Source organism: Prionailurus bengalensis, chromosome F2 (assembly GCF_016509475.1).
Source record: "Prionailurus bengalensis isolate Pbe53 chromosome F2, Fcat_Pben_1.1_paternal_pri, whole genome shotgun sequence".
In the NCBI taxonomy this organism is placed as follows: domain Eukaryota; kingdom Metazoa; phylum Chordata; class Mammalia; order Carnivora; family Felidae; genus Prionailurus; species Prionailurus bengalensis.
Window position 1 is genome coordinate 14,178,137 of NC_057353.1, and position 19,575 is coordinate 14,197,711.

Below are 19,575 nucleotides of genomic sequence, written 5' to 3' on the forward strand. Positions count from 1 at the left end.
ATGATTAGTGATGTCGAGAATCTTTTCATGTACCATTTGGCTGTCTTCTTTTTAAAAAAGGTCTATTGAAGCCCTCTGCCCATTTTGTAAGTGGATTGTTTGTTTGTGTTGCTATTGAATTGTACGAGTTCCTTATATATTTTGGATATTAACCCCTGAACAGATAGACGGTTTGCAAACATTTTCTCCATAGGTTGCATTTTGTACATTTCCACTGCCTTCTGTTTGCAAGCTGCATTCTCATTTTGCTCACTGTTTCTTTTGCTGTATACAAATACTATGACAGTATGATAGAATAATAACCGCTGCTTATTGTACCCGTCAGGTTTTCTGTGTAATGATTTCAGACTCTTAGTGGTCTCCAAAATAAGCGTTCATTTCTCCCTCATTACATAAAGGCTGAGAGCTGGCTGCCGTTGTGCTCAGCGTTGTAGGCCATCTGTAATTCCACTCCCAGTGTCTCCTCATTCCTGGATCCGGGCTGAAGGAGCAGCCCCTGTCTGGGACACGGTGTTCTTGTGGCAGAGGGCAAGGGCACAGAGGCTGTGATGGCATACTGAAAACTTCCTCACCCACTGACGTACGCAGGTCTACTGCTAGGGCAGAGACGCATTCTACCTCCTGCCAGGAGTCATCACAAGGGCAGGAGTGTATATTCTGTTAATATGGCAGGGAAAGAATAATTTGGACAATAGTAGGAAGCACCATGTTAATAATCAGTTAGCCCTTAGTTTTATCATACTGCTCTTTGGCGTCTCTGGGGGTATCATGGGAAGGAAAAAAGCCTTTGACTGTAGTTGTGACAAAGAAAAGGGTCTGAAACTGTCCCATGTCCGTCCATGCCTAATTATATCATATCATTTTAGCCCTGCAATTAAAAATGAATTCAGTACTTAAAATGCAAATATAATTAGAAATGCAAAGGCATGCAAATATAAATTACGTAATCTATCTTTTTGACATATCTTGTCTGCCGAGACTTATGCTGACATAATTTCATCTTGTTTAGTTTGCAGATAAAAAGATAATCCCTGATACCATGTGAATGACACTGGAGAAAACTCCTCTAAGCCGTAATATGGGGAAGGAAATAGCTTGGCTTCTTACTCACACTATCGGCTAGTATTAAAGGAAATGGGAAAAAAAAATACAGTTTGACCTGCCCGGGTCTTTCCTCTCGATTGAGTCGGCATTTTAACCCCCAACCTCTTTTTCCTTGGATTGCTTACTTAACCATTTTAAAGACGAAAGGCAGTGGTTGTACTGCCGGAGCATGCCATCAGTGGTCTCCTTCTTCACCGTAACTACTCTCTGTAACCAACTTCTTGGGATTGAAAAGCCTAAGATATTAAGGTCTGAAAATTGAGGTTTTGAACTGAAAGGAAAACACCTCAATTTTAACCATAGTGCAGGACTTTGGCTTTTTAACATAATTTTATCAGAAGCTTTGCAGGGAACGTTTTCAAATTTGAGGTTATTTTTGCCTTAGTTCCGTCAGTAAATGAAATAAGAATACAAAGCTTCAAACGCCATCAGGTTTGATGTGAACAGGGATGCAGATTTTGGAAGTGTAAGAATTTTCATCGGATGTCTTCTACCCGCAATGTGAAATTGATGATACGGTGCCGTGCATTTGTTATTGGTTGCTGTGTATGGGAATTAAGTCACCAACTGGCATTTTACCAAACTTGGTTGAGGACCAAACACAAATCTTGCTCTCATTGTAGAGGACTTTTCCAATCATGCTGGTCCTCAATGAGCTCTCTAAACTCTGATATTATTTTTTTTACCTTTCTCACCAATTCGGTCACGTATTCTCCCAGATAGTATGGTTCACGGGGACAGGGCCGGGCCCAACCTGTTTATCGTTTTGCCGGCAAGGAGCACAGGTTTGGCAGACATTTGGTGCTTAATCTGTATTTGTTGATGGAATGAATGTGTTGATTTGCGTTATCATCTGATTGCATACGAGAATGAGTATCTTCAGAGCGTGGTAAGTTCCTTGCAGTCAGGGGTCACGCTGTATTCTTGTTTAGGCCCCGCAGTATTTCACAAAGTGCTGGCCGGGCACACAGGGCTATTTCTGTGATATTGTTTGAAATGATTCTTTTTTTTTTATATTTATTTATTTTTGAGACAGAGAGACACAGAGCATGAACGGGGGAGGGGAAGAGAGAGAGGGAGACACAGAATCTGAAACAGGCTCCAGGCTCTGAGTGGTCAGCACAGAGCCCTACGCGGGGCTTGAACTCACGGATGGCGAGATCATGACCTGAGCCGAATTCGGATGCTTAACCGACTGAGCCACCCACGCGCCCCTGAAATGATTCTTTTTTTTTTTTTTTTTTTAATTTTTTTTTTTCAACGTTTATTTATTTTTGGGACAGAGAGAGACAGACCATGAACGGGGGAGGGGCAGAGAGAGAGGGAGACACAGAATCGGAAACAAGCTCCAGGCTCTGAGCCATCAGCCCAGAGCCTGACGCGGGGCTCGAACTCCCGGACCGCGAGATCGTGACCTGGCTGAAGTCGGACGCTTCACCGACTGCGCCACCCAGGCGCCCCCTGAAATGATTCTTAAAGTTCAGTTATGTTTGAGACTTCAGTGGTGCCACCTTTAAAGATGCCAAGTTTAGTCTTTTAACACGACCAACTATGAATACTTTTAGCTGAGGGCGGTAGGGTCCTTATATACATTTGTCCCATGCCTCACACCGTACACCGCACCCAGAAGGTCAATGGTAGAAATGAGCTGAACTCTTAATGTTAACCATGATTTAGAACTGCCCAGCTATGTTGACAAAATCTATAGCTACTTGTAACCCACGTGAAATACCAAACAGTTAATGGGACAAAGGAAAAAATGAGACAATCGATTAGTTAAGTGAATGCAAATATCATTCAGTGATGAAAGAATATTATATTTGAGTCCTGGACTCTTCAAAGTAGAAAAGAGGCCTTTAAGGCCTTTCCAATACATAGGCATCAATGGGAAGGTTCAAGCAGATTATGGACTCTGACATCAGATGACCTTGGTTCCAGCTCTGGCTCCTCCACGTGTGTGGCCATGTTCCGTTTATTTGACCTCTCTTTGCCTCAAATTCTTCTTCTCCAAAAGGGTGGTAACAGCAAGTATCTCCCTCACAGGACTGGGGTGAGGATTACATGAGATAATGCAAGGAAAATACTAAGCTTGGTACCACGTGGAGTGAGTGCCTGATAAAATTAAGTTATCATATTGCTGTTGTTATTGTTATTTCTTGAATACCCATGGTATGCTAGGAGCTACAATAAATAAGGCCTTGCTACAGGACTTCATGGATAACAACTCCCAATCATTTTTATAAAGGACCATTTACTGAGGACTTACCTAATAGACGTTATGTAAAATATTGAATCCATTTTGTGAATACTTAACTCTTTTATAAGTCTGGAAATTGAGACTTAGGGAGGCTATGTAACTTACCCAAGGTCACCCAGCCGGCACTTAGAGGCCTCAGACGCAGAGCTCCCGGCTCATTTCTCTGATTTATGCTCTCTCGTAAGGGAACGCCTCCCAAAGTGATGTAACCAGTGCACAACAAGAGTACTAGGCACTGCAGAGCATGTATCTTGAGACAGGGGAGAGCATTTCAGGGCTGGGGTAATTGTGGAAAATTCCAGAAGGAAAAATGACATAGGATGAGCTGAATTTTAAGAGAGAGAAATAGGGACAGAGGTCTAATTTAAACCGGTAAGAACTCACCATTTCTGTAGGTAAAAAAGTCAATATTGTTATTTTCATACAGTTCAACCTGGAACAATTTGTGACAGTGGTAATGGTATGGGCAAAATTTAAAATATGGAGAATTTTAATCCTCTCCCAGTTTTCCAGTGAGGAGTCGTGAATGTCAGAGAGAAAGGAGAAAGTAAAAAATGTGTACAGATTCGTGTACAGGGATTCTGGAAAAAGGAGAAGTAATCTTCAATGGGATGAAGTTCATGAATAAGCTACTGATCCCACGATTGTTAATGTGTGTGAATTTTAAATCATTTTGAACATCTTTTTTATTTTTAGGCAATTTCTACAGGATAAAAGCAAATGATGTAATTAAAGCTGTAGGGAACAAGAAGGGCAATGAAGATACTTTCATTGAGTCGCTTAAGGTTTCCATGAAACATTAGAGGAGTCATCTGGAAACACCGCTTTCATTATTTCAAGAAGGGGCGCATATCAGACACAAATAACATTGCAAACATTCCTTCTGCTTCAATTTTCCAAGAATGTTCCCTGGATACAAATGTGTAAGGATTTTCCTCCGCATGTTAAAAGGGTGATTTTGCACTTTGCTGATTGAAAAATAGAGACCAGAGTGGACATTTAAGGACTATAAATATTTCTGTTTCTGGAATGATTTTATGTGCTTTGCTGCCCTAGAGTGATTATTTATCTAGAGAGCTAACACATCTCACTGCACTTTGTTCTGAACTGGCATAGCCTCCGTTGCAGGAATAATTCTTCAGAAGGAAGCCAGGGTGACATTATTCACAGAGAATCCCAACTATACGGCTCTTTCCACCCCACCCAGACCAGTCTCCCAGGACTCTTAAACTACTGCCCCAAAAGCTATCTTTTATTTCTAGAAACTTCTGGAGATGAGGAAAGAACACTATCTGCTGACATTGTTAGATACTAGACAATATATGAGAGCCTTTATATACTTTATTTCATTTAACCTCTCAATAATCTTTTTTATTATTATTACTGTCATTATATGAATATTGTTAATTTTACATATGTAAAAACTGAGGCTTAGGGGGAGAAAAGAGGCCTAAATTCACATCATTTGATCTGAGACTTGGTCTCACTAACTCCAAACATTGTCTCTATTGGCCTCTATGTGAGGCTCTGCCCCACAGCGCCCTACAGTCGGACATATTCTGTCTCATCTTTGTTCACCCATTGCGATATTTAACAATTTCGTATGAACATCATCTTCATAAGCCAATGGTTCTCAAGTAGGGGTGGTTTTGCCATCAGAGGACATTCGGCAATGCCTGGGGACATTTTTTTGTCATAAATTGGGGGAGGTGCTACTGGCATCTAGTGGATAAACTCCAGGAATGCTGTTGTGCATTCCACAGTTCGCAGGATGCCCCTCCCCCGCCACCAGGAGTCAATAACCAAGGTCGTGAAGCCCTGTCTTAAATCCTGTGTGCTTCCTGATCCTCTCACTCACCCCTATGTTTCTCTGTTCTGGAAATTTTTGTCTAGCTTCTGAAAACCCATTTTTATTTCTAGACAATTAGAAAAACTGAATAATTAATGTAATCTCCCCATGATCAAACTTGCATTAATATCTATTTGTGGAGGTGATTAGCTAGACATCGCAGAGTGCGTTAGATATTGTTTTTCTATTGGGAGCTTATAACCTTTAGCAGATTTTTCTGTCTTAAATCTAGAAGGGGAACAGCAGGAATATAGTACTGCTAAACCTATACGCAGGAAAGGCTTTACATTCTCAGAGGTTAATGGGGCAGAAAGATGTTTTTCAGGCGAAGGAGGGCTAAGGGAAGGGCGGTGCCCTATTTCTCAGGGGAGTTGAGGAAAGCTATCACCTCCTCCCTGCTCAAGGCAGCAGAGCCATGTGGAGGATGCTGGACTTCAGAAGCCTATCAACTGGAGGAAGGAATTTGTTCTGGGGCTTGTGCAGGACGCACACTACCTCTGTGTGTCAATACCTATGTACCTCCATACATACCTATTTCTTTTATGGTTTGTTTTTGGCTTAACAGGTGAATAATCCTGCAAAGGATAGAAACTCTCTCTGTACTTGGCTTTGCCCATGTAAACACAGCGACAAGCTGCACAATTATCTTCTCTGTACTTGCTTCTCCTTCCTTAACTGTTATACACTCTTTAAATAGAAGAGCTAGCATTCGTTAGCTATTCTCTGCAAAACGGCTTTAGTTGGGACATAGTATCACAATCCTTTCAGGAAGACTAGCTCCACAGATTTCCACAAAGCCCCAAACAAGCATAATTTAGGGTAAGACAAGCTTCCCAAATCCTGAATTCCTAGATTTCTGTCTCTAAGTGTGTCTTTAGTGCGGGAGCAGTCCAAAGCCTTACGGGATTGCATTATCTCAGAGTAGCCACAAGAGGGCGTGTGAAGAACACAATCCTCTGGAACTGGGATTGCAGAAGCCATTTCCTTGATTAGGCAGCCCCAGCGTCTGTAGTTTCCCGTATTCCGAGCAGGTGGAACATATCCTTAGAACAGTCACTTACTCATCTTTTTAACATGCTGTCTACACAGAAGGGGGAGAAAGGGAAGATTCTGATGGCGGTGTGAGATATTCAGTCCTGGGTTTCCAAACAATCTGGAAGGGGATCAGCAAAATCGCTCCCGCAGGCATTGTACTTCATTTGATTTAGTTGGAACTTTCCACATGGCAGAAATGGCCAAGGCCACTGGGATGACTTGGGGTTTGAGTGGTATAAATCACTCCAAGCTTGAAAGATTTTCCTACAGTGATTCATTTCTGTCAAAACAAACAAACCAAAAACAACCCAACTTGAGGATTTTGTTTGCCTTTGGCATTTTCAGAAGAAGAGAAATCATCATTCTCTCTTCTTTAAAATAGTAAGAAAAAAGAATAGGAAGTCAGAATCCCAGGACTCGCCCCCACCCAGCCTACTCGGTTTCTGTGTTACTGTCCCAGGTGAGTGTCCCACAGAGTTAGGAGAGCTCTCGTGGCTTCCAGGGATACCCAGAAAATAGCTGTCAGATAAGGTGCTGTGAGGAGAAAGGGCAGGCATCAGATATGGGGGTCCCATAGGGTAGAGGTTCCCAAACTTTGGCATACATCATAATCACCCAGAATATTTGTTCAAACACAGACTTTGGGGCCCCACTATGAGATTCTTTCTGACTTAAGTCGTCCTAGATGGGGCCAGAGAATTTGCATTTCTAACCAATTCTCTGGTGATGCTGATGCTGGTTGGGGACCGCACCCTGCAAATCGGTGTCTTCTCAGATTCCGAAGATGTCTCGATTATTCCTGAGCTTGGGTCTGGGCATCTGCAGCACACTAGTCCCAGGAAATGGGTGGGGTTAGTGCCTGAGATTCCCAGCCTGGTTACTAAGATCCTGAAACTATTCCCCACGCTGACCTCCCTGCAGACTCCAGGTCCTGGAAGTCTACTCTTCTGTAAGGAATGAAGGATGGATTCAGGTTGCTTCCCCTCTTATCCAGAGTACTTCAGACCTCTGACCTGGAACAAATTCCACAGTCCCGCCGATAGCTGTGGCCGGTCTCTACTCTCAGATCCTAACACATAGGGAAAGTACTGTACTGAGTAGACACGGTTTACCAGAGTTTATAGATTGACTCCATGTCTGAGTCACCTCAACCAGTTGCCCACCCTCTGAATACATTCATTTGCTCATCTATGAAGTGGGAACAATAGCTGTGCCCACTTACCCGGTGGCTGTATGGGTTAAGTGAGTTAATATCTGATCAGTGCTTAGAACGATGACTCACACGTTATCCTCAGTGAAAATCAGCCACGTCATCAACCCTCATCTTTGCTTTTAGTATCCATTTCCTTATATGGAGAGCTGAACTAAGAAGCCCCCCAGGTCCTGGGAGTGTGCCCCCTGGCTGTGTTATTGGGAGGCCAGACGATTTATGATGTTAACTTAAAAAAATTTTTTTTAATGTTTTATTTATTTTTGAGACAGAGACAGAGCATGAGCAGGGGAGGGGCAGAGAGAGAGGGAGACACAGAATCAAAAGCAGGCTCCAGGCTCCGAGCTGTCAGCACAGAGCCAGACATGGGGCTCGAACTCACAGACCGCGAGATCATGACCTGAGCCAAAGTCGGACGGGCAACAGACTGAGCCACCCAGGCACGCCAATGATGTTAACTTTAAACCTCTCACCTGGCTGAATGACATGGCTTAGCCAGAATGCGGAGGCCAGAGGTCAGGCATGAAGGTCAATTAGAATTTCTAAGTGGGAAAGGTATCCAAAGCATATGACTGGTTTCAGGTTTATCAATTTTGAATGATCTGCTGCGCTAACTCGATTGCCTTTGTGATAAATTAGAACTTCCAGTGGAATGGCCATTTTTTGTGCCTTGCAATATGAAGAAGCAGCAAAACAGCAGGAAGAGAAAGAGGAAGCATCTTCCTGGTCAGATAGAAGTGTTCTTGGAACACTGCTGTGTGATTTAGGGCAAAGTACTTCATGTGCCTGTATCTGTTCCCTATGGAACACACTGTTCACTATGGGTTTAGTGATTCAAAGCTGCTTCAGGGTCCCCAACCATGTTTTCCACATATGTCCATATATGATATATGAGTAAGTACTGTGCAGTTTCTTGTAAACTTCAAATAAATATCATTGGTGTGGATATTTATTTTTACCTCATTATTGAAAGAAATTGCTCACTGAATATGTAATACATTGTCATGATGCAAAATTCGAAAGGCTGAAAAGGATGAGCAAGGAAAGATAAGCCTCCCTCCCATACCTGTCACCTATCTACACAGTGTCCATCCACCGGGATTTTTTAAAATTAAGAGACTATTTTCTTGAGTTTTGGTTTCACAGCAAAGCTGATATGCACCCATATGCCCCTTCCTCCATACAAGCACTGTCTCCCCACAGTCAACATCCTTCACCAGAGTTACCATTTGTTACAATCCACGAACCAGCACAGACACATCGTTATCATCCAAAGTCCACAGTGGACGTCAAGGTCCACCGCTGGCATTATAAGTTCTTTGAGGTACAACAAATATGTAAAGGCAAGTATACATCATTACAATAACATACAGAATAGTTTCATCGCCTTAAAAATTATGTAAGCTCCAATCTGTCCATCTCTGCCTTCCATCAAACCCCTGGCAACCACTTTTTATTGTCTTCACAGTTTTGCCCTTCTTATAATGTCATCTTCTTGCAGTCATACAGGATGTAGCCTTCTCAGATTCTGGCGTCTTCCAGAGGCATCTGGGTGGCCCAGTCGACTGAGTGTCCCACTTAGGTTTAGGTCATGATCTCACCATTCGTGAGTTCGAGCCCCGCGTCAGGCTCTGTGCTGACAGCTCGGAGCCTGGAGCCTGCTTCGGATTCTGTGTCTCCCCCTCTCTCTCTCTGCCCCTCCCCTGCTCGCACTCTCTCTCTCTCTCAAAAGCAAATACACATTCAAAAATATTCTGGCTTCTTCCTCTTAGTTATAGGCATCTAAGTTTCTTCCGCGTCTTCATCCACTCACCTTGATATCCATCTTCATCTATTGGTAGTTGTCTCTCGAAGGACATCTTGGCGGCTTCCAGGTTTGGGCAACTGCATATAAAGCTGTTATAAACATTCAAGTGTGTGTTTTTGCATGGACATAAGTTTCCAGGCTGCAAACTTTTAAAGCAGCAACTCTGAGATGTAAAGAAATCTTAACCACTTGAGACTAGGACTGTTTTGTATCTCTTACCTGCATCCTGTATGGATGCTGGTATCAGGCACTTAGGATGATCATGGTCATAGTGCTTCTAATAGAAACATTCCCTGAAATGTATGCCCTCCCCCCCCCCCCCCCAACCACCGACATTGATCAAGCCGCTCTCCCCACCAGGGGGCTGGGGTGAAATTGAAATGTTTCCCTTTGATCACTCTTTTCTTTTGCCTCCATCTGGGCTTCTGTCCCGCCTCCAGATCCAGGCAAGACTTGCTACTGTTGATATGTAGTGTTGATCACTCCAGTGTTCCAATTTGAATCATCTCCAGTCTGGCTTTTTCCATCTCCAGCTCCCACATGGTATATACATTTGTGTCTCTATCCATCTACATCCATGTCTGCTAGATAATAAGCTACCACCTTTTTTCCCTACCTCCGAAATGTTACATAACGGTTTACCTGTAAGAGATTTTTAGTCAACATTTATTGGTAGCATAAAACATTGTTGATGTGGCAGTTAAGAACCATATGACGGATCAGATTCTGTATCCTGTAGAATGAAAGGTGCAGACTCCTAAGAAGCACTGCTCTGAGAGTAACAATGCTAACATAATCCAATATTTAGTCTATGTCAGGTACCGTGGTAAGCATTTTTACGTAAATTATCTCACTTATCCTCATGCAACTCCCCAATTGTTATCATTGGTCCCATTTTACATATGAGAAAACTGCACCTTAGTGAAATTAAATAACTTGCTTGAGGGCTTATGTAAATGGATCACATACTACAGGAATTCCAAGATTGCATATCGGGGACTATGGCATACAAAACACAAAACAGGGGCACCTGGGTGGCTCTGTCGGTTAAGCATATGACTTTTGATTTTGGCTCAGGTCATGATCTCGTGGTTTGTGAGTTCGAGCCCCGTGTCAGGCTCTGTGCTGCCAGTGCAGAGACTGCTCGGGATTCTCTCTCTCCCTCCACCACTCTCTCACTCTCCCTCTCAAAATAAATAAGCTTTAAAATATTAAAAAAAATTTTTTTAATCTGTCACATTGAAGTGAATTATGTAATATGAGTCTTCGTCAATATCAGTGGGTAGGTTTGTGTTTATATTAGTGTTTGTCTTCCCCCAAAGACTGTAAGCTCTATGATGATAGGAACAATTTTCTTCCTTCTATTTCCAGTCCCTAACAAATTCCCTGGTCCAATTTAGGTATACCAATCTATAAATGATTTCAGTCTTCTGGTGGGTCGACAAGTTCATCTCCTGATACATCAACTTGGCTGCAAGAACAAGGCATTTTGGAAGCTGAGTGTGAGTAGTCATCATGAGAAATGCATTACCATGTCCCAGAAAAATGGTGCCCATCCTATCTTCCATTCTTTAGATAGATTTCTGGCATAGATCTTTGATGGAGAAAAAGATGAATTACTATGCAAAAGAGGAGTTAACAGGGTCAAGGAAAGTACATTTTCTAAGTAATTTGTATATTCCTATCAAGTATATAGTCTTGAAAGCCTAACCACATTCGATGCATGTTTTTTTGTCGGGATCACATGACTGTGCCGGTCTGAGTTATCAGTTACAACTCAGAAAGGAGGAGTTTATGTCCTCACTGTCCCTCTCTACCCAAAGTGGCTATGAGAGACTTGGGTTCTGTCAGAGAGGACAGCGGAAAGAAAAACAGAGGGTATTATCCCATGCTTCTCAAAATTGCTTTTGCTCTTGCTTTCCTATTGCTTAGAGGCTCAGGTTTTAACTTCTCAGCCTGGTATTCAAGAAATTCCATTTTATGACCCTCACTTACACTTTTACCTTTATAGAATAGCCCTCAATAGGGACTCTGGTCCATGGAATGGATTCTGCTGTTCCTCTCATATGTCAAGGTCACTTTAATCTTCATTCTGCTTAAACAGTGTGATACTCTTACTTTTCTCTTTATCCGTATTTTCTCTAATTCCTCAAAATCAGGGTTAAATGTGGCTTTCTGCTTTCTCCTGATGACTTCAATGTATACTATGACTGTGATCATAGTTTACTATTGTGGCTAAGGGTTCAGATTCTCAGGCCAGACTTAGGTCAACACAAGGCTTCCTCATTTGCAATCTAGGTGATCTTGAAGGAATTATTAACTTCTTCAAGCCCAGTTTCCTCATCTACAAAATGTGAATAGATGAAACTACGTCATAGAATTGTTATGTGAATTAATGAACTTTTGCATGTAAAATGTTTCATTTTGAAAAATCAAAATCTTAGATGCTTAAGTGCTTTAAACCTGATGTAATTGGAGGACAACATGAAGTTAAAGGAAGAAATCACCGCTTTGGTATATGGTTCTTTAGTCAAGTCTGTGTGATGCTTCGAGTCATTGCCATAGTGAACACAAGAGAAAGACTTCCGTTAATGGTGGTGATGGAGTGAGGATTTTGTGTTCAAGTTCAGCAATGTGAAGTTGACAAAAGTTTAGGGCATTCAGGGAGAAGCAAGTGGACAGTGGGATTCACACTGAGTCTGGGAGGTAATTGAAGCCAGGAGTATGTATGGAATCACCTAGGAAAAGGGTACAGAGTGCAAAATAGAGAGGATTCATGATCAAGGATTACAGGCTTGCTTGGAGGCTGCATAGAAGATGATTAGTTTGCAAAGCAAGTGGAAAAGTGAGTACAAAGACAAAACAAAACAAAACAAAACAAAACAAAACAATGGTAGTGCTAAGTTTCCAGTGGAGGAGAATATTTCAAGAAGGCAGGCATGTTTGGTGTTGACAAATGCTTCTGGGGGGCCAAATAAGCTGACGACTGAAATAACCACTGTGTTACCTACAGGAGGCCATTGCTGACCTTTGTGGGAGCTGTTGGAGGGTTTTGGAGTGGATCAAGGGTAGAATGGGAAATAGAGAAATAGAGACATCAGGTAAAGAAAACATTTTTTTTAAGTGACTGTTAAGACAAGAACAGATATGGGGGCAGAATATAGAATGAAATATAAGCTGTGTTGAATTTTTTTTAAGAGGAGAAATTTAAGAATATTTGAAAGCCAGTGGGCAGGATGCAAATCTGTTATGGGTTGAATTGGCCCCCGGACATTTCCTATTTTTTAATTTATAACCCCCAGTATCTCAGAATGTGACCTTATTTGGAAATAGCTTCATTGCAAATGTAATTAGTTAAGCTGAGGTCATACTGGAGGAGGGTGGGTCCTAATCCGATATGACTGGTGTCCTTGTTAAAAGTGGAAATTTTGGATACAGAGACACACATAGGAGAATGCCGTATGAAGATGAAGACAGAAATTGGGGTGATGCCTCAACATGCCAAGGAGTGCCAGAGATTGCCAGCAAACCACCAGAAGCTAGGAGAGAGACATGGAACATAATCTACAGTCCTAAGAAGGAACCAACCCTGCTGACACCTTGACCTCAGACTTCTAGCCTCCAGACTGTGAGACAACAAATTTCAGTCGTTGAAGTCACCATTCGGTAGGACTTTGCTATGGTGGCTTTAGAAAGCTCATATAAGATCATGGAAAGCAGATGAATATACAAAAGATAGTTGATAGTGTAAGTTCCTCAGAAAGTCAATGAGAATGATAGTTGTATGAGGTGAGGGCAGGCCAGTGTGTTTGCTATTGGAAAGATGATGAGTTTCCCATATGCTGGCTTCTATTGCCTCTGCACACTAGGAGGAGATATAATATGGTGAAGGTAGAGGAATAAAATGGGAGGTTCGAGGACCCATGTGAAGTTGGCGATGGAATTTAATCACATTAGCTAATTGGCTCGATTGTGTGGCTCTCTTCAGCAATGCTCAGCTGCACAGAGAAGTGGAGAGCTGGGCCACCCAGGGATGGGGCCCAGCAGGACAGGACAACCGAAATATAGAACAGCGAGAAGTGTTATTGACCAATCTTCTATGGAAGCTGAGCTGACAGAAGTGAAGAGCTGGGTTTGAAGGATAGAGTTGGTGGTTTGAAGAAAGTAAAAGAGCCTTACTGAGTTTGAAGAGTGTTTGTGGTGGAAAATGTTGAGTAAACCAGGAGAGGAAGAGAGATGTGAGGTCGGGGCAGTTGATTATGGGTGATGACAAGGTTCCAGATGTGACTGTTGGAGTAGCTAGACTGAGACAAAGAACCGAGAGACTATTACACCACGGTGTGGAGTGGATTTGTTTGCTTATTTAACAAATAATAACCGAGTGCCTATTCTGTGCCTGGAACTACTCTGAGTTCTGAGAATAGTTCTGAGAATAAAGAATAAGTTCTGAGAATAAAAGAGTGGACAAAATAAACACAAATTTCTGCCCTGCAGAGCTTTCAGCTAAAACAATCAACATATATATATATATATATATATATATATATATGTTTGATATGTCAGATTGTAAGGGTGCACTGGAAAAATTAAAGTAATGGCACAGGATGGGTACTATGTGGTCAGGGAAATACTTCTTGATAAGGTGATATTTAAACAGAGACCCAAAGCCGTTGAGATGAGTTGAGATGTGTCTATCTCGAAGAATATTTCGGAAAAGGAGAACAGTTGAGTGAAAAGGCCCCAAATCCATGTAATTGCCATAAGATCTCCCAGTAATCCCCTTCATATAAATAGGTCTCCTTCAGAGTGTTTCCCAGTATTTCTATGGTTTCCTCTCATGGGAGGCCACACAAGTGTCCTTACGGAAGTCCTCACAGGTGTCTTCACGAGTTCCCTGATGAATGTGCACCTGCTTCTGCTCTGGCCTTCACATCCTGCTGCAACACCCTCTGCTGCAGAGGACCCAGGTGGTCTGTGTTCTGTTGGGCACAGCTGGCTTTCCTGTGGTGGTATCAGATGTCCCACTGGCCCGCTGGGAGGGGACACTTCCCATCTTAGGTCCAAAGTGTCAGTGCCCTTGCTCTTGCCCTGCTCCTGTGCAAACTCCAGGACCTGATAACCACCATCCGGTGGTGGCCTCCCCATTGGGTGCCCATTTCTCTGCACTGCTGACAGTGCCATCTCTAACTCTGGAAAACAGTAGAAACTCCCATCCCCCCTCCAACTCCCCCCTCCGCCCCCTCCCCCTGTCAATGGAAGTTAGGGCAGGTGGTGCCCATCAAAGGAAACAAACTATCTTTCCAGAGAGAAGAGAAGTGCCCAGCCAAGTTTCATCTCATTTCCACTCTGGGAACAACCACTTGGCATATTGATTGTCATCACTTTTTCCAGGAGGAAACAGGCTGTGGTTTTGTTATGACTCCAAAGGAAAAAAAAATCAAGATAGTCTGACATCAGATCATTTCTCAAAGTCTAGGTTATTTGGTCATATTCACAGTTACTTTTTCACCTCTTGGCGGGGGTGGGGGGGAATCAAACTTGTTCAACTATTTTTAAAAAACGACGATCAGTTACATAGGTAATTGAAGCTTCTGTGTATATTCCACATCATAAAACGTTGGTGCTGTGAAGTGGATGCAGTTGAAAGAGCAGTGACATGTTATGTAAATCAATGTTTATGAATTAATAATTTTATAAAAATGCATCAGAAAAACTCAGTATTTGAGGAGCTCCCATAATGGCTAACTTTATGAAATGATTAGACACCCCTCAATTTATTTGCTAGGCGAATCTGTTCTTTTCCTATTTTTGCTTACAATAAATCACATCTTTCATGTATATTTCTGTGCACCTGAGCACTTATGTGGTGCATTTGACTAAGCTTAGTGAGAAACTTGTAAAGAATAAACTGTAGTTACTTCAAATAGTATGAAATAGGGGAATGAATTGAAATTTTTTTCAACTAAAGAGAAAAAAAATAGGAGCCCGTTTCATTCACTTTCTAGAAGATAAGTTTGAGACTTTATGTTTTTGAAGGGTTAAATATTTCAAAAATATTATAACCACTATAATCTTTATACCTAAGGTGACATTTTCGAAAATAATCAGGAAAACAGACTAGTTCTATAGTGGCCAAAATGTAAAATGCACAGACTTACACAGTACAGACTGAAATTTCCTCCCAGGGAGGTAGCCGGTGAGGAATGAGGCCAGGCCCGTATTATGACATGGCACCATGGAAGGAGGTAGGGCAGCCTTCTCCCATTGAGGGCATTGATGTTTCTGGTCTAGATCTTTATGTCCTCAGGGCCCTCAGTGCTCAGCTGCACACAAAATACAGTTTTTTATATGCTCTGTTTATCTTGTGATCCATACTAATCTCTCCATGCTCTAGTGACTTACCTCTTACAGGATTTGGGGACCACACAGGCCAGTAAGTTCTTTCCCTTTATAACCTGCCATCCAAAGATATTTTTGATGCTCAGACAATTCCCTGCTGTTTACAACATCAGAGGTGTCCTCCAAATAATTTTCCCCTCTTAACTTCAATAGTACCATTTCTACTTTTCATCTGACTTGGTAGCTAATAAATTGGGACAGGAGAGAGAGAGAGAGAGAGAGAGAGAGAGAGAGAGGGAGAGAGAGAAAACCTCCTTTATTTTCGTCTCTTATTTTATTTTATTTTTTGTTTTTCCGGGGTTATTTGCTAAAATATGGTCTTCAATATGTTCTTACTTTCATATTTTCATTTTTTTTTTACATTTTGTGAATTTCTTTCATCACTTATTTCTATTTTGAAAGTGAATCTATAATTCCATAGAAAACATTATTGAAAAGTATTTTAATTCTTTGACAGCTTCCTTCTCTCATTAAACTTAGTCACCTTGATTTATAAACTCTTGAGAGAATATACATGTTTCTCAAAAAATAGGTATATTCAGCATTAAAAAACACAGTGGAACCCACAAGAAGTTTTATGTTTTCATGGACTTGAGTGTACAATGATTTGATCATTTCCCCAAGTCATGGGACATGTATATTAGTAAAGACAGATTTAGCATCAGCAAGAGAAAGCCCTTCTCGAACTGGCTTAACAATGAGGAACTTCATTGTCCCATGTAACAGGAAGCTGAGGACTCGCACAGGATCCAGGGAAGGACGAGGGGCTCCTGCTTACCTTGAGTGCTTTCTACTGGATCTGCCTTCATCTGTGTTGGCTTCATTCTTAGGTTGTGAAGCTTCGCGCTGTGGCAGTATCGTAGCCAATGAGGTTTATCCGAGGCGCGATTATTGCTAATTGAAAACATTCTTAGGTTGTGAGCAAGATGCTTGCAGCAGCTCCCGATATGGCAGTGTCCAGGGGACCAAGAAAGGGCTGTCTTTCCTCGTGCCTCCTTCTTAGGACCAAAAAGCACTTTCCCAAAAGCCCTCAGTTTTTCCTTCACTGGAATTGACTAGGGCAGGATCACATCACCATCCCTGACCCAGTGATTGGTAAAGGGAATTTGTATGGCGTGATTGAGTAAGGCTAATCGTTTTGGGGGCCCTGACCCTGCTTCCAGATTCCTCATATCACTTATCCTCAGTCAGGCTAATCATTTGGGGTGGCCACGTACCTCTGAAGACACACCCAAATTTCAGTGTCACATGGTGTTCTAAGATTCATTTCATTTCATGCTCTAATGTCAGGTTGGTTAAAGGTTCAATGGCATTATTAGGCAGCTGACACTAATACCAAGCAAAGTTCAGGCTGGTAGGAGGGGAGATGGAACTTCTTTGGGATACTATCAACTCTTGGGGTTACTTTGCCAGACACATTTAGTAACAGATGCCCACCATCCAGAGAAGCAAGTGATCCAGGGATGATAGCAATCCTCCCTTACATTTAATTTGGTGTGAGTCAGAGAACATAAAGCAGTCTTCTGGATTATTCATACGAAACTCTATTAGGACCTAACTACTACAAGGTAATTATTTACAAAAGAGTCTCCCTGTGCAAGGCCAAATTAAAAAAAAAATGGACAGTTCTTTTTTTCTCACGAAACCAGTTCCTTCTCAATCTTTCTCATTCCTGTCCACTTATATGCCTGAGCCACAGACATGGCCATCATCCTTGATTCTCCCCCATTCCTCATCCTGCTGTTCTAATTCATCAGTGAGATCACACATTCTATTTGCAAATGAAGCAGAATTCCTCCACTTCTTTTCAACTGCGTTCTACCTTCCTCGTATTAGCTCTGTGGAGTGGGCAGTGGGATGGGCTGCCTGATGATCTCAGTGCACACCCTGGCTCCATCTGTGCTACTGTTCAACCCTCCATTCCTAAAACAGCCTCCAGTGGGACCTTAACACATGTAAATTGCACATCGCTTCTTAAAACCTTTTAATGACTTCGTGCTGCCTTAAGAATAACATGCACTCTCTTGGCCATGGCTGGCAATGTTCTGCAGGTTGTGACCCTGTGTACCTCTGCAGTCTCATCTGGTGCCATGTTGCCTTCACTCCAGCCACACTGGGCTGCTTCTGTGGCTTGAACAGAGTTAAACTGTTTCCATCGTGGGGTCTTCACTTATCCTGTTCCCTCCACCTTGACCATTGTTTCCTCTGTTCCGCTTACAGCAGCCTCCTGGGCTGGTCTCCTCCTAGTCATTGCTTTTTCATAGTGGCTTTCTCTTCTCACCTTGTTTACAAAGAACTGCTCCTTTGGAGGAACAGAGAGGTTGTAATTTTAACCTATTCTTTGCCCACATATGCCTTTCCTCAGTTTGTAATTGTGTGCCTTTTTGTTTCCCTATTTGTTATCCTTATCCCTCTTTAGACCTGAAGCTCCATGAAGGCAGAGGCTATGTTGATCCCATTCAGAACTCTACACCATTCTCAAGAGCAGGGCCTGGGTCCCAGCAGGATAGGAGCGCCATGAACAAATCTCCTGTAAAGCGGTGATTCCCTTGAGTAGAGGAATCCCTGCATTCCTGGCTGCATCTACACCACATACTATGTCCTCAGTACCTGTTAATTGTTAAACAAATGGATATCTCTTATCAGAATAATAAAAGTTAGCGTTTGGCTCTAGATTCATGAAACATAAGAATGGATTTCTCATTATTTGAAGAAATTCAATTGTGTCATTAGCAAACATTCAGCAGAGCTTGTGATATTTTCAGGTAAGTTTAGTACGACTCTGGCAAAATAGTGCAACACTATTTCTTTAATGAGGAAAGAGAACACTTGAAGAGTTAGGAAGTCAGAAGAAAATAATCACAAAGAGAGTGGGAGAATCACTTCATCTAAATTTAACTTGATGTATGAAACACCCTAATAGATTCATGAAAGGTTAAAAGCAACTAGAGATAAACCTCTGGTGAATATAATCAAAGATAGGCCTTGTCTCTTTTAGGGTCCCATTTTGGACTACTTCACGGCTAGTGAACCTGTTTATCCATGCTGACACATGCTAACACTTACCTCGTATTTGCCATATGTCAAGCACTATCTTAGTACATTAACTCATTTAAGACTTCTACAGTCCTATCAGAGAGGTTCTATTATTATGCCTATTTTATTGATGCATGGAGAGATCAAGTGACTAACCAAAGATAACATAGCTAGCAAGTGGATTTCAAACACTGGCCTATAATTTTTGTAGAGCAGAAGACTCCCTTAGATCACCACAACCCAAGAAGCTAAATAAGAGTATGAAGGAGAGTTTATAAATGTTAATGATCACTGCCTTTTCTATGGTCCTTGTTCACTGGGTCTCACAGAAAGGAGCACTGTCAACAATTTAAAAATAAGTTTAGGCATGCGCAAAGTAATGTAAACACATGAGTGTACAAAACATAAGATGAAATGATGGTTTGCACAGTTCCTTAGAATAGAATCCTAGGAGTACTATTTGACTATTGGTCACTAATTGATTAATAAAGTAGGGAGAGATGAAGAGACAGGAGCCTTCAGGGGAGCTGGCCCAAACTGAGGCCAGCTACGCCTGCTCTGCTTAGCTCTGTGACCTTTACTGCCTTGGATATCAGATTCTTCAGCAAATTAGGGCACCAGGTTGGATGACCTCTAAGTCTGGCCAACTATAGCCTTGAATGACTCTATACAAAGGCACCAGTGTGTTAATAGAAGAACAAAAGTTGTATTAACTCTCCTTTTATTTTAGACTGAAGTCAGGAAGCCATCTTAATTCTATCAGTTCTAGCTCTGTAATGTGTCTTGCCTAGACAGTCGTCTTTAGTCTTAATTTCCCCTGAACCCACTTTTTACACTGTCCCCAGAGAGGCTTTTTGGAAATAAAATACTTGGCCTTA

General features: G+C 41.9%; 1 pseudogene; it reads left to right on the forward strand.

The window, feature by feature from the left end:
* Nucleotides 1-16,498: 16,498 nt before the first annotated feature.
* On the forward strand, nucleotides 16,499-16,581 carry LOC122496152 (annotated as a pseudogene).
* Nucleotides 16,582-19,575: the final 2,994 nt, after the last annotated feature.